Raw genomic sequence first — 10,598 nt, 5'->3', positions numbered from 1 at the left:
CTTCCTTGCCCGCTAGAGTCTTGCAGTGCATTACCAGCTCAAGTGATCTAGCCCCAAAGGTAACCCTACTGAGGTGAGATCTTTCTATGAGAAACAACATCTTTCAAGGTCCTGTACATAATGGCACAGGAGGGATAAAAACCTTTTCCCGTGTCTAATTGAAAACACCTGGGTAAGTCTGGCTGCTGGCAGGAAACACCCCAGAATTGCCCCTAGATTGTCAGCAAATCAACAGTCAGGGATGGAGCACCAGCCACATCCCTTGCCTTTGGGGATTCACAAAAGCCCAAGCCTGCTGGTGAAGTCGTTACTCACAGGAGTCGTTCCCCATTGCGGCCATGGCTCCTCGTCAGGAACAGAACAGAGGGGGAAGCTCTGGGTGACAAAGGACGCCAGGACGCGCTCCAGAAAGAGAAGATCAGCGCCAATCCCCTCACCTGAGTGCAAAGAAATAGTTGCACCCCTACAAAATAGTTAAGAAAAGAACCCCAAGCCAAACCCACAGCACAGCATCCCCCTCTACAACCGTTTCAGCGGTAGTTACAACCGCTGCACAGCTGCAGGCTGATGGCCCTGCTGGCCCTGTCACAGGACTCTCACTGACAGCAGTTACCAAGGCCCTTTTGGAAGACTGCACTGTGCGTCACCTTCACTGGAGAGGACCTGCTGCTTCCCTGTGGCTGCCTTTAGCAGCAGAGCCCTCTGGTTCTCCAGCCCACACTTTCCCACCTTGGATGCAGGAGGGACCGGCTTTCAGCCGCTGCTTTAACAGCTGCCTTTGCTGTGCTCCTCTGCTGTCTCCCTTCCCACCGCATCACTCAGGGTGGGCTTCTTGTCATTCCAGACTGAGCCCCCAGCACATGCTAAAGAAACAACAATTAGCAAATAGGAACTCTACCCATAGCGCCTATCTGGACAGCCTGTCAAGGTGTAATAGCTCATCCTACCCTTCCCAAGGTAGAGACCAGCCTATACTTTGATCCCGTATCTACCTACTGTACCATCTGTCCTAAAGCTCAAATCGTAATTACCTTTGCAAGAGGATGGCCGTTGAGGAGCAGTGGGCAGTAAACCATCAATGGTTGGAAAAAAGTAGCCAAGCAAGTGGCAAAGGAAGGAGCCGAGTTATCCCGAAGACCAGCTCAGCCCAACAAAGCTCAGGGAGCTTTGGTCCTCCCTGTCTCCCTCGCAAAGCTAGAAGTGGCGCTTTCACCATCAAGCTCCTGTGGGATAGAAGGCAAACTTTTCAGGCAGCAGCTGTGTCCTGCTGCGTAGACTCTGAACTAGCCCTGCTGAAAAAGCTGACCAGCACACTGGGCTACAAAGAAGAAGCTCCTTGGTAAAGATGGCTTCCGAGACACGCGCAAGAGAACTTGACCAGCAGTGAGCTCACCTATGCAAGTGGGTCTATTTTTACAAGAAACCAGACGGAAACGAGCTGAAAGCTGCCAAGGTGCAACGAAAGAGTGCAAACTCAGCTACTAAATATGAATTAAGCGTGCTTGCAAAGTGGGTCACGTCAACAAATCCTCCAAAGTGAATGGTAACAGGCGACCTCATGGCCAAGGCCAATAGGTTTCCTAGACTGTGACAATGCATATGTGAATCGTCTTAGGGTGGCACATAAGGGAGCAAGAATTGTAACACGGGGTCCTTCTTGGGCTCCCAGCCGAGAGGCGCCTTTACGGCTGGCAATAAGAAGGGGGTTTAGCTAATGTGTACGTCTGCTGCCTTCTTCCCTGTACCCACGCTTGAACTAGAAGAGAAGAAAAGTGCAAGCGTTTTACCGTTTCTGTAGAAGTTCAGGTCAACATTTAAACAGCCAAAGCTCTGAAGAGGTACGCTGACCCTTACGTAGGCACTTCTTTTGTCTCCCTTTGAGAGATAACTAAGCACATTCCCTCCTAGCCACAGTCTAGCATCCAGAAGCATGCAGAACACGCAGACAAACCTCCACCATTTTTTCAGGGATGTTTCAAGTCATGCGATACTTAGTGCAGGAGTTCACCAAACGTCACTAAACTCGGAGACTTTGACCCAGCCAGCCACGGCCATGGGGCTTCAGCTCACCATTTGTGTGTCAGAGCCATCAGACGGACGACCCCGTCCTCCTTGAGACACCCCTTGGGGCAGCCGTACCCAGCGCCGGGTGGCTGGATATGGCCTTTGCTCCATGGGGAGGCGCTTCCTGGGAGCAGGATCTCTCACTGGGGCACTGGGAAGACATCCTGAGGCCTGCATGCCTGAGGGACGGCTCTGCACTGCTCCATCGCTCACCAAAATCAGGGGCGGAGGAAGGCTGCCCTGGTGGCCTCCAAAAGAATCAGCTCACCTGGGCTCCTCTGCGGCCACCGGGCACCTTTGCTGTCAGGCGGCTCTCCGCGCTGCTCTGCCATCGGCCGTCGCCTCCCTGCAGGATGCTCTCCAGCACACGGTACATCTCCGCTTGGTCTCCCTGGGGGCAGAGATCGAAAGGGAGAGATGGGGTTTGCCCGGCCCCCAGTCCCGGGGTGCTACAAGAGAGAGCTGCCACCCCCAAACCGCTGTATGATGCGGATGCCACACACGAGCTGCAGACGGATGTGGGTCAGGACAGCTTTGGGGAGCAGGTTCCCCCGGAGCTGGCAGAAAGCAGAAGTCCAGGGCAGCCAACGGCAGGGTGCAGCACCTGCAGAAATGCCCGGCTCCTGCAGCCTCGGCCCCGGGGCTGCAGCTCGGGGCTGGCACCGGCTGGGGCTTTGCTGGGAAAAACCAGGCGAGAGTCACCCTGACGTCCCACACACGTACCTCATGCTGGGACCTGCCAACCCGTCCCTCTGCCCAGCGCCCCCACGGGATGCAGAAAGCAGCGCTGCTGGCCCTGGTGTGGTCCTGAGCCATATCGCAGCAGACGAGTCCTTAACCAGCGTCTCTTGCCCTCCATCTCTTCCTGCTCCTCACCAGCACTTCTCCTCCCTCCCCTCCCTGACCAGCTACCCCCTGCTCTCCCCGGCTCTCTGGCCCTTCCCGCCCCTCTCCCCCCACCCCGCCGCCCTCTCCCAACCTTCTCTCCCTCCCTGACCTCCTCCTCCCGGCCCCAGCCGTGCTCCAGGGCCTGGCCCTGGGCCAGGGCAGCTCCGGGGAGGCGGCCATGGTTCCCGCGGGGTCAGAGGGCAGGAGGGGGCACCCCGGGGCACGCTGGGAGTTGTGGACCCAGCACGAGGCTCCCGGTGGCCATCTTGTGTCGGCTGAGGGGAGGCTGGCACAGGCCGACAGGACAGATCTGCAGAGCTGGGAGCTGCGGTGAGTCCTGGGCCCTTGGGCTCCTGTCAGCCCTCTTCTGCCTCCCTGTTCCTCCCTGCCCTTCCCCTTTCCCTCTGGGTCCTGTTTTTCGCCTCCCTGTACCTCCCTTCCTCTCTCCTCTGTGCTCTGCTCCCTGTCGCCCTTTCTCTTCTCTCCAAGTCCCTCTCTCTCTCTGTCATCCTCCCTCTCCCTCTACTTTCCCCGTCGCCCTTCTTTCCTGCTCCCTGGGCCTCTTGGTTTCTCTCTCTCTCTTCTGCACAGAGGCCCCAGGCTGAGTGTGCAGCTCGCACTGTGCAGTGAGGTCAAACCCATGTGGCTACTGGACAGACCTCTCTCCCTGCTGAGCACAGAGTAACTAGGTTTGGGGGTTTTTTAGCTGCCTCAATTAAGCGACTCCAGTTAGATAGGATGAACCCTGGCTTCAAAGTTTTACTCTGTTTTTTTTTTTTGTTTACTCTGGGACCAGTTAATGAAGATATGCCACTATTATGTACTGGTAAACAGTGGGTCCACTCATTTGTCTTCCTGTTATGTCCACAATGAACAAACAGGCTCTATTAAGACTAGCTATATAACATGAGCTTGACAAACTAGCTTGATCAGTCACTGTGAGCCAAATCATGCTTGCTTTACTTACAGGATTGTCCCCCAAATCATTCTGCTTGCATGAGAGGCCCTTCAGATGAGCTTCTATTTTTGCATTTTCCCTGGGCTATGCCATTAGCTGGGATTTGTTTGTTAAGTAGAAGATTAATGTCAAGCAATTTTAACACGTAATCTGATCTGGAATACTTGTTTACTGGAGTTGTTTACCCAATAGTAGATCGTAGAGAAGATCAAGTCATTTATTGTTCTACTCAAAAAAAAAAAAAAGGTTCTGAATGTGAATGGAAAACCGTTTTCTGTATTCACTTACCTTTCTGTTCTGATGTATTTACTGATGGCTGTCTTTATTCCCAGTCATGGAATTCATAGAGTCGGTTCTGTGTGAGTAGCACGCAGTCAGTTTGGTTTGAACTAAGCCGTGGGCAGAGCACTAGCGTAAGGTTTGGACCCAGAAATGTGCACTCTTGTGGGCCTTGTGTCAAATCATCTATTTGTGCACAGAAATAAACCACACAAAATCATTTTCTAAAAAATTTCAGGCTGGTCTTAGTTTCACCTTTGCCTCTTCTCCACTAATCAACATTATTTTTCTTGCTACAAGGTGTACAAGCAGTTACATTCTGGGTAAGAGCTAGAGTCAGGGGGATTTGTGTTTTCATTGCTGTTTTGCCCTCAGAGGGCTGCTGAGAGTCATGGTCACTGTCTTGTCAGTCTTCTCAACCTCTCCTCTTCTGGGGAGGAGCAAATAAGCGAGCCAGTATCAGGATGTCTTTTTAAGGGAAGAAGCTTAGTTGAAGACAAGAGGATGTATTTACACTGAGACTGACACGGGCCCTTTTCTGTGCCTTCATTAACTTAAACAAAGTCTGAGCTGAGCGGAACAGAGCATGTGCCTCTCATGTTCCTGCACAGGGGCTATAGGGTAGAAACGCGTGGAGTTCACAGCACCAGGAGGGACAGTGCCTGACAAGAGAGTGGGATTTTCCTGAAAAGGGAGGAATGAGCTGAGAAAATAAATAAAAGTGGAGGGAAGGATGGGGCTACTCCCACAAGAAACCTTTCCCTTTTGTCAGATCTACGGGTGCAAGTCAACAAAACCCAAATCCTTTGGCAAGTTGGAAGACACCTTGTGACCTTTCACTTCCACAAGTTTTATGCACAGTTTTGACTTACTTAGGGGGTGGATGATGAGAGGGAGTAGACAGCTGAGATCAGATTTAATTTACTTATTAATTACTTGCTAAACTTTGTGTCAATTAAGAAGTATCGCTGTTGTGAAGACAGAGGGGTCTTGTGGCCAGAGAGGAGACTGCTAAACTAGGTTGATAGTCTCTCCTAATCGTCCTTCCTTGTCCTTTTCTCCTTTTCACTGGTTCCTTTGACTCTTCCTGGTGCTACTTCTCTCTTCTTAAAGCAAGGATAATTTAAATTCATATTCTTGCAATGCCAGTACCTCTTTCTGTGATGTTCTTCAATGGAAGGGTTTGAGGCAAGTGACAAATACCACCATGAAAAGTATATATGCAGTGGTGTTATGCACATGCCTGGAATATTGTTGCCATTTCTGTCAAGATAGGTACTAGATATGGGGAGTGTCTGTTGCCAAGATCATATGCGTTAGTTAGCATCTGATATTTTGCCTGTAATCAATCATCCGTCCTACGAGGGTATTGCATGGACCTTTCCAGTGCGTCTCTAATTGTGGTGTTTAAAGCCTGGGTAGCTCTCTGTTTTGTAATGTAGATATTGAGAGAGGGGAAGAACCACGAAGGGCAGTCTTGCAAGTGGCACATATGTCTGTTGGCTAGAGATGTTAAATATGTTTATTTTAAAGTACCTTTTTCCAAGAGAATTTCAAATGCCATTTTTCAGTTGGTTTTTTTTCCTAATTTCTCTGCTACTTCTTTCTGTCCTTTACCACCCTACCAGTTTCATGACAAGATAGATTTGACTCTTGAGAGTCTGAAAGGCACAGCTGAACGTCTGAGGCAGCCACCTGCGATCTCAGCAGAGGTTGAGAAGATTAAAGAGCAAATCAGTGAAGATAAGAACGTGTCAGTGGATCTGGAAAAACTTCAGCCGGTGTAGGAGACACTTAAACAGAGAGGGAAGGAAATGATTGCTTGCTCAGAAGGAGCCAATAAGGACATATCTGCTAAAGGTAATAGATGGAGGAAAGTTTCATGTAGTGGAAATGCAGCAAGCTGCAGCATATAAAAATCTTCATTTCTGATGACCACTGCTCTGGGGATTGTGTTCTCCTGGAGAAGCTGGAGAAGATGTATAAAAGCAAAGTATTTGTTTAAAATAATTCATCGTGGATATGACCTTTGTTTTATTTTTTAAGGTTGTGGTGGTTGTTTCCACTTAAGGTTATGAGTCGTCCTGTAAAGAAACAATTTTACAGTCTAAATTTTAAAAGGTACCCATATGTTTCTGCTGTAGAACTGTAGAGAGATTTTTGGCCAAGAATCGTTTGCCAAGGTAGTAATCTAGTTCCTCTGTTGTTTAGCTGTTCAAGATAAACTAGACCAAATGGTCCTCATTTGGGAAGACATCCAGACCTTGACTGAGGAGAGGGAGGCCAAATTGTTGGATGTAATGAAACTAGCCGCAAAGTTGTGGTGTAGTCACGTGGCTCTTGCAGCTACTATTAAAGATACTCAGGAGCTCATTGGAGAACTGGAGGGACCTGGAGTTGACCCATCTCTAGTCAAGCAACAGCAAGAAGATGCTGAGGTCAGTAGAAAGTATTTTGTTGACTTAAAGTATGTTATTTACAGTATGCGGAGAAAAGAGAGACTTACTATGAAATAACCACAAGAGGCTATTTTTTTAGAGACCAAGAGGGATAATTGTGTAGGAAATTCCTATAGTGATATCTCGAGAGTCTGTGGTAAATAACATGTACCAGTTCTGAATTGCAGTGAGCATGCAACAGGTGCCTGTCCTTATATTTGCATATCTGCTTATGAACACGTATATAATAAGCACGTCACTGAGACTTTTGAAAGTGATACGTACTTGAGATTCCCTGAGTAATAGGGAACATCTAAATGAAAGGTGTACGCATGTATCGTCCTCTGTGTATTATGCTCTAAGCCTGTAATTATTCATGCTGATAGTTAAAGATTTGAGGGTTGACTGACAACCTCTGAAAAAGAAAACACTCTGATTAAAGAAATCTAATTGAAAACTTCCTGTTTATTTTTTTTCATCTCATACAAAGTGACATCATAAGCCGTTGTTCTAATTTAGACTGGTGTCAGTTGATTTCACTCTGACCCTGCAAAGGGATGCTTGTGTTTTAAGCGTCAGATTGTAAGTCCAAGGGACTTTAAAGAAACCACAGGCCGAATCCTGCCATGTCCTCTCTTGAAAACAAGCTGTACATAGATTATTAAAGTTAGTGTGAGCGGCATTGAATTTTTTTCTCTTTGTAGGCTGCTAAAGACGAAATTGATGGACTGCAAGAGGAACTAGCAACAGTTCTGAGCCTTGGCTCTGACCTTGGAGCTGCTTGTGGAGAGCCTGACAAACCGATTGTCCACAAGAGCATAGATGAGGTATGGGAAATGCAGGTGCTTGGATCTGCTACGCCAGGTGCTTGTTCAGCTGAAATTGGTATATCCTCCCTGCCCCCAACTAATTTTGCAAATAGACATTTTGCGGCAAATTTAAGATACCCCTGAAGCTTTTATGATAACGTAAGGTTTGCTTTTCAAGTAAATGGATCTTGGCTCGTATTAGTTCAGAATGTATAAACAATTTTATTGTATTGATTTATGGGTTAAAAGTTCTGTAAAAGACAGAAAGGTTTTTTGTGGAAATAGTCACTGATTACTGCAATAGATGGCTACTTTTTGCAATAGGAATGCTGGAATAAATTTGAAACGTATCTGGTTTATGCCAAGTGCAACATCTTGACTGAGACAGTGCTGCTTGGATGACTACAGAGTACTGACAATTTCTCCAGTGTTCAGCAGTGTGTTTCTTTTAAGCTACCTTTTTGATAAGGATGCAATTCCAAATGCTTTAATAATACTATTTCCCATATTGACTGTAATCCGTAGGTTAATGAAACTATTCAATAATCAGTATTGAATTTTACAGCTTTTGCCATCCAGAACGTCGAGTGCATTCTGAAGGAAAGTAACTATGCAGGGATAAGGAGAACAAGAGTTTTAACATGGAATTAATGTGAACTATTCATGCTTAGTTTATTGGTGTTATTGATGAGTGAATAATGAGTGAACGCACATTATACAGCAGCAGTAACATTCTTTTGTCCATTGGAGTAAATTTCACCTACTTGCAGCTGAATTCTGCCTGGGATGCCTTAAGCAAAACAAGGAAAGACCGGGCAGATAAGCTTGTTGAAGCTCTGCAGGCAGCTGTTCCATAGCAAGATGGACTGCAGGTAAGATGGTGTGATACATCTAACCCAATCTTGAGTCAATAGGATTTAACGTGGTTGTAGTAAAAAATGTTACGTGATTGGGAAGGTGACATGTGTCACTGATTCTAGCGACTGTTTTCTTCAGTAGGCAGATATTTTTTCTCGGGGTTGGTTGGCTTGGAGGTTTTTCTTCCATTGAAGACTAAGTCTGTTTGGGTTGTTTTCTGCATGTAGTTGTTCATATACTCTCCTCTATGTATAGATTTGAAATTGATGTCCCCTTTATTGGTAAGACACAAGTTTATAGTAATCCTGCTCACATTTCCTGGTGGCAGTCAGTACGTAACATAATAGGCGAGTTGAAGGTGTGACATGTTTACATGATCTGAAAGGAACAGAATACAGGTCCGTATACTCACCTGCAGCTGTTTTCTTTGAGTGGAGGACAGTGAAAGACCTTCAATTTTATTCCACCTTTTTTATAAGTGAAATATTTCAGTTTGACTATTTTAAGCCCAAAATATTAACATAATGTTACTGGACCATTCCAGGAATTCTTAGCGTAATTATACTAAGAATATAGACATACTGGACCATCATACTAATTCTTAGTGTAATTTATCCAATCACAATACTTTGGAAGATGATTCACTTTCAAAATCGGTAGGTAAACTTTCCAGTGGTTTTTTAAGATATCTTTTCTCTATATGTGCTGTATTTTATTTCATTTTTTTGCCTATTCTTTGCAAGTTTTGGCTGAGTGGCAGGCCTCATGTCTTTTGTCAGTGAATGGCTGGAAGATGGAAACAGTAGAAAAGTTTTCATGGTCAGATTTTGCAAAGCTGTCTTTTTGCCCAGTGGAATTACTGTCTGTCTTGGTTCATTGGATCTTTAAAAACAGAGTTTCGCATGGCACTGAGGGCAGTTGCTTGTGTGTTCGGTGCAGATCGAGCAGCAGAACACATCTTAATAATAATGCAACATCTTGTTTTCCGGTGCACCCTGGCTATGTTTTTTTCTCCAAGGTCTCTTATTTTCATACTACCCAGAGGTTGACTTGTAGGGTTACATTAGGAACATTGCCGTTGCTTTAAGAGCTTTGTATTTCCTGGGGCTGCACGTTGTGCATCCTACAAGCTTGGTACTTTGTACAAGAACTGTATTTAACTGCCGCCTTACTCTCATTTCAATAGACATTATTAAAAGTATTGTGGGCAGATTGTTAGCTACAGGTGCCTCACCCTGTTGAGCGTGTTGGGGGGGTTAGTTCTCCTTTTGCCAAGGAGTTGTGTAGCAGTGGGCAGCTCTGAGAAGCCGTCCTAAGCCCTTCTCCGTCATGAATCACAGATAACAGGCAGGAGGAAAAAGGGCCTGGCAGAGGTATTTTTTCCTCTATGTAATTAATTGCCCAGAGTGCTATAGGTGTTCTTAATCTTTAACTGGAGTGTTCTTGAGGTTGTTCTGCATTATATCAGGAGTAAGGGAAGTACCCACAAAGCCTCGGGTCTGGGGAGACTTCATGTGTTTTTTGAAGTTCCAACTGCCTTATCCTGAGGAGATTCAGTCAAGCTCAGGTATTGGCCATCACTGTCTAATCTGTACTGAATGGGTCGCGTTCCATCTTCCTGATACAGATACCGTTATCCTTCAACAGAAGTTCTTGTGTCATCATCATTTAAAGTGTGTTATCATTCAGCTACCACCTTCCATCTTTGCTCCGAAGGAGTGCAGAACAGAGTTTGTCTTGTATTTACCTTTCGGGGTATTCATAAAAATTGCTGATTTTACTCCAGAAGTAGAGTACTAGTCCGCATGAATAGTACTGGCAGGATATTGCTGCTAATAGGGGTTCAGACTTGCAGCATGTACATTCTCGTAACCATTACGTGGAATACTTTAGTTAATACTGGATCCCTTGTATTGCAAAAACCCCTAGGTTCCGCTGGAGAAAGCTGTTTGGTTTTGGTTTGCTTTGTTTTGTTTTCAAAGCGCACAGCAATCTTGTTCTCTGGAGTAAAAAATTCTGGTATTTTACTTAATGCAACTTTGAAATCTGACACTATTTCTCTGCTCATCCTTCAGTTTCATACTGTGATTTTCAGGTAATGTTTGACTGGGTGGACATTGCTGGCAGCGGGTTGGCATCTATGTCCCCAGTTGGAACAGATCTGGAGACAGTGAAGCAGCAAACTGAGGAAATTAAGGTATGAACAGTGGTAGTGGTGGGAAGCGATTCCGCTGTCATGGGGAATCTTTGGCCAGATTATCTCCAGCACCTCCAGTTTCTCTTCATGGAGTCAGAGCTTGGGCT

Source organism: Larus michahellis, assembly GCF_964199755.1.
Source record: "Larus michahellis chromosome W unlocalized genomic scaffold, bLarMic1.1 SUPER_W_unloc_1, whole genome shotgun sequence".
Lineage (NCBI taxonomy): Eukaryota > Metazoa > Chordata > Aves > Charadriiformes > Laridae > Larus > Larus michahellis.
The sequence above is the reverse complement of the archived record's forward strand: the minus strand, read 5'-3'. Positions refer to the sequence as shown.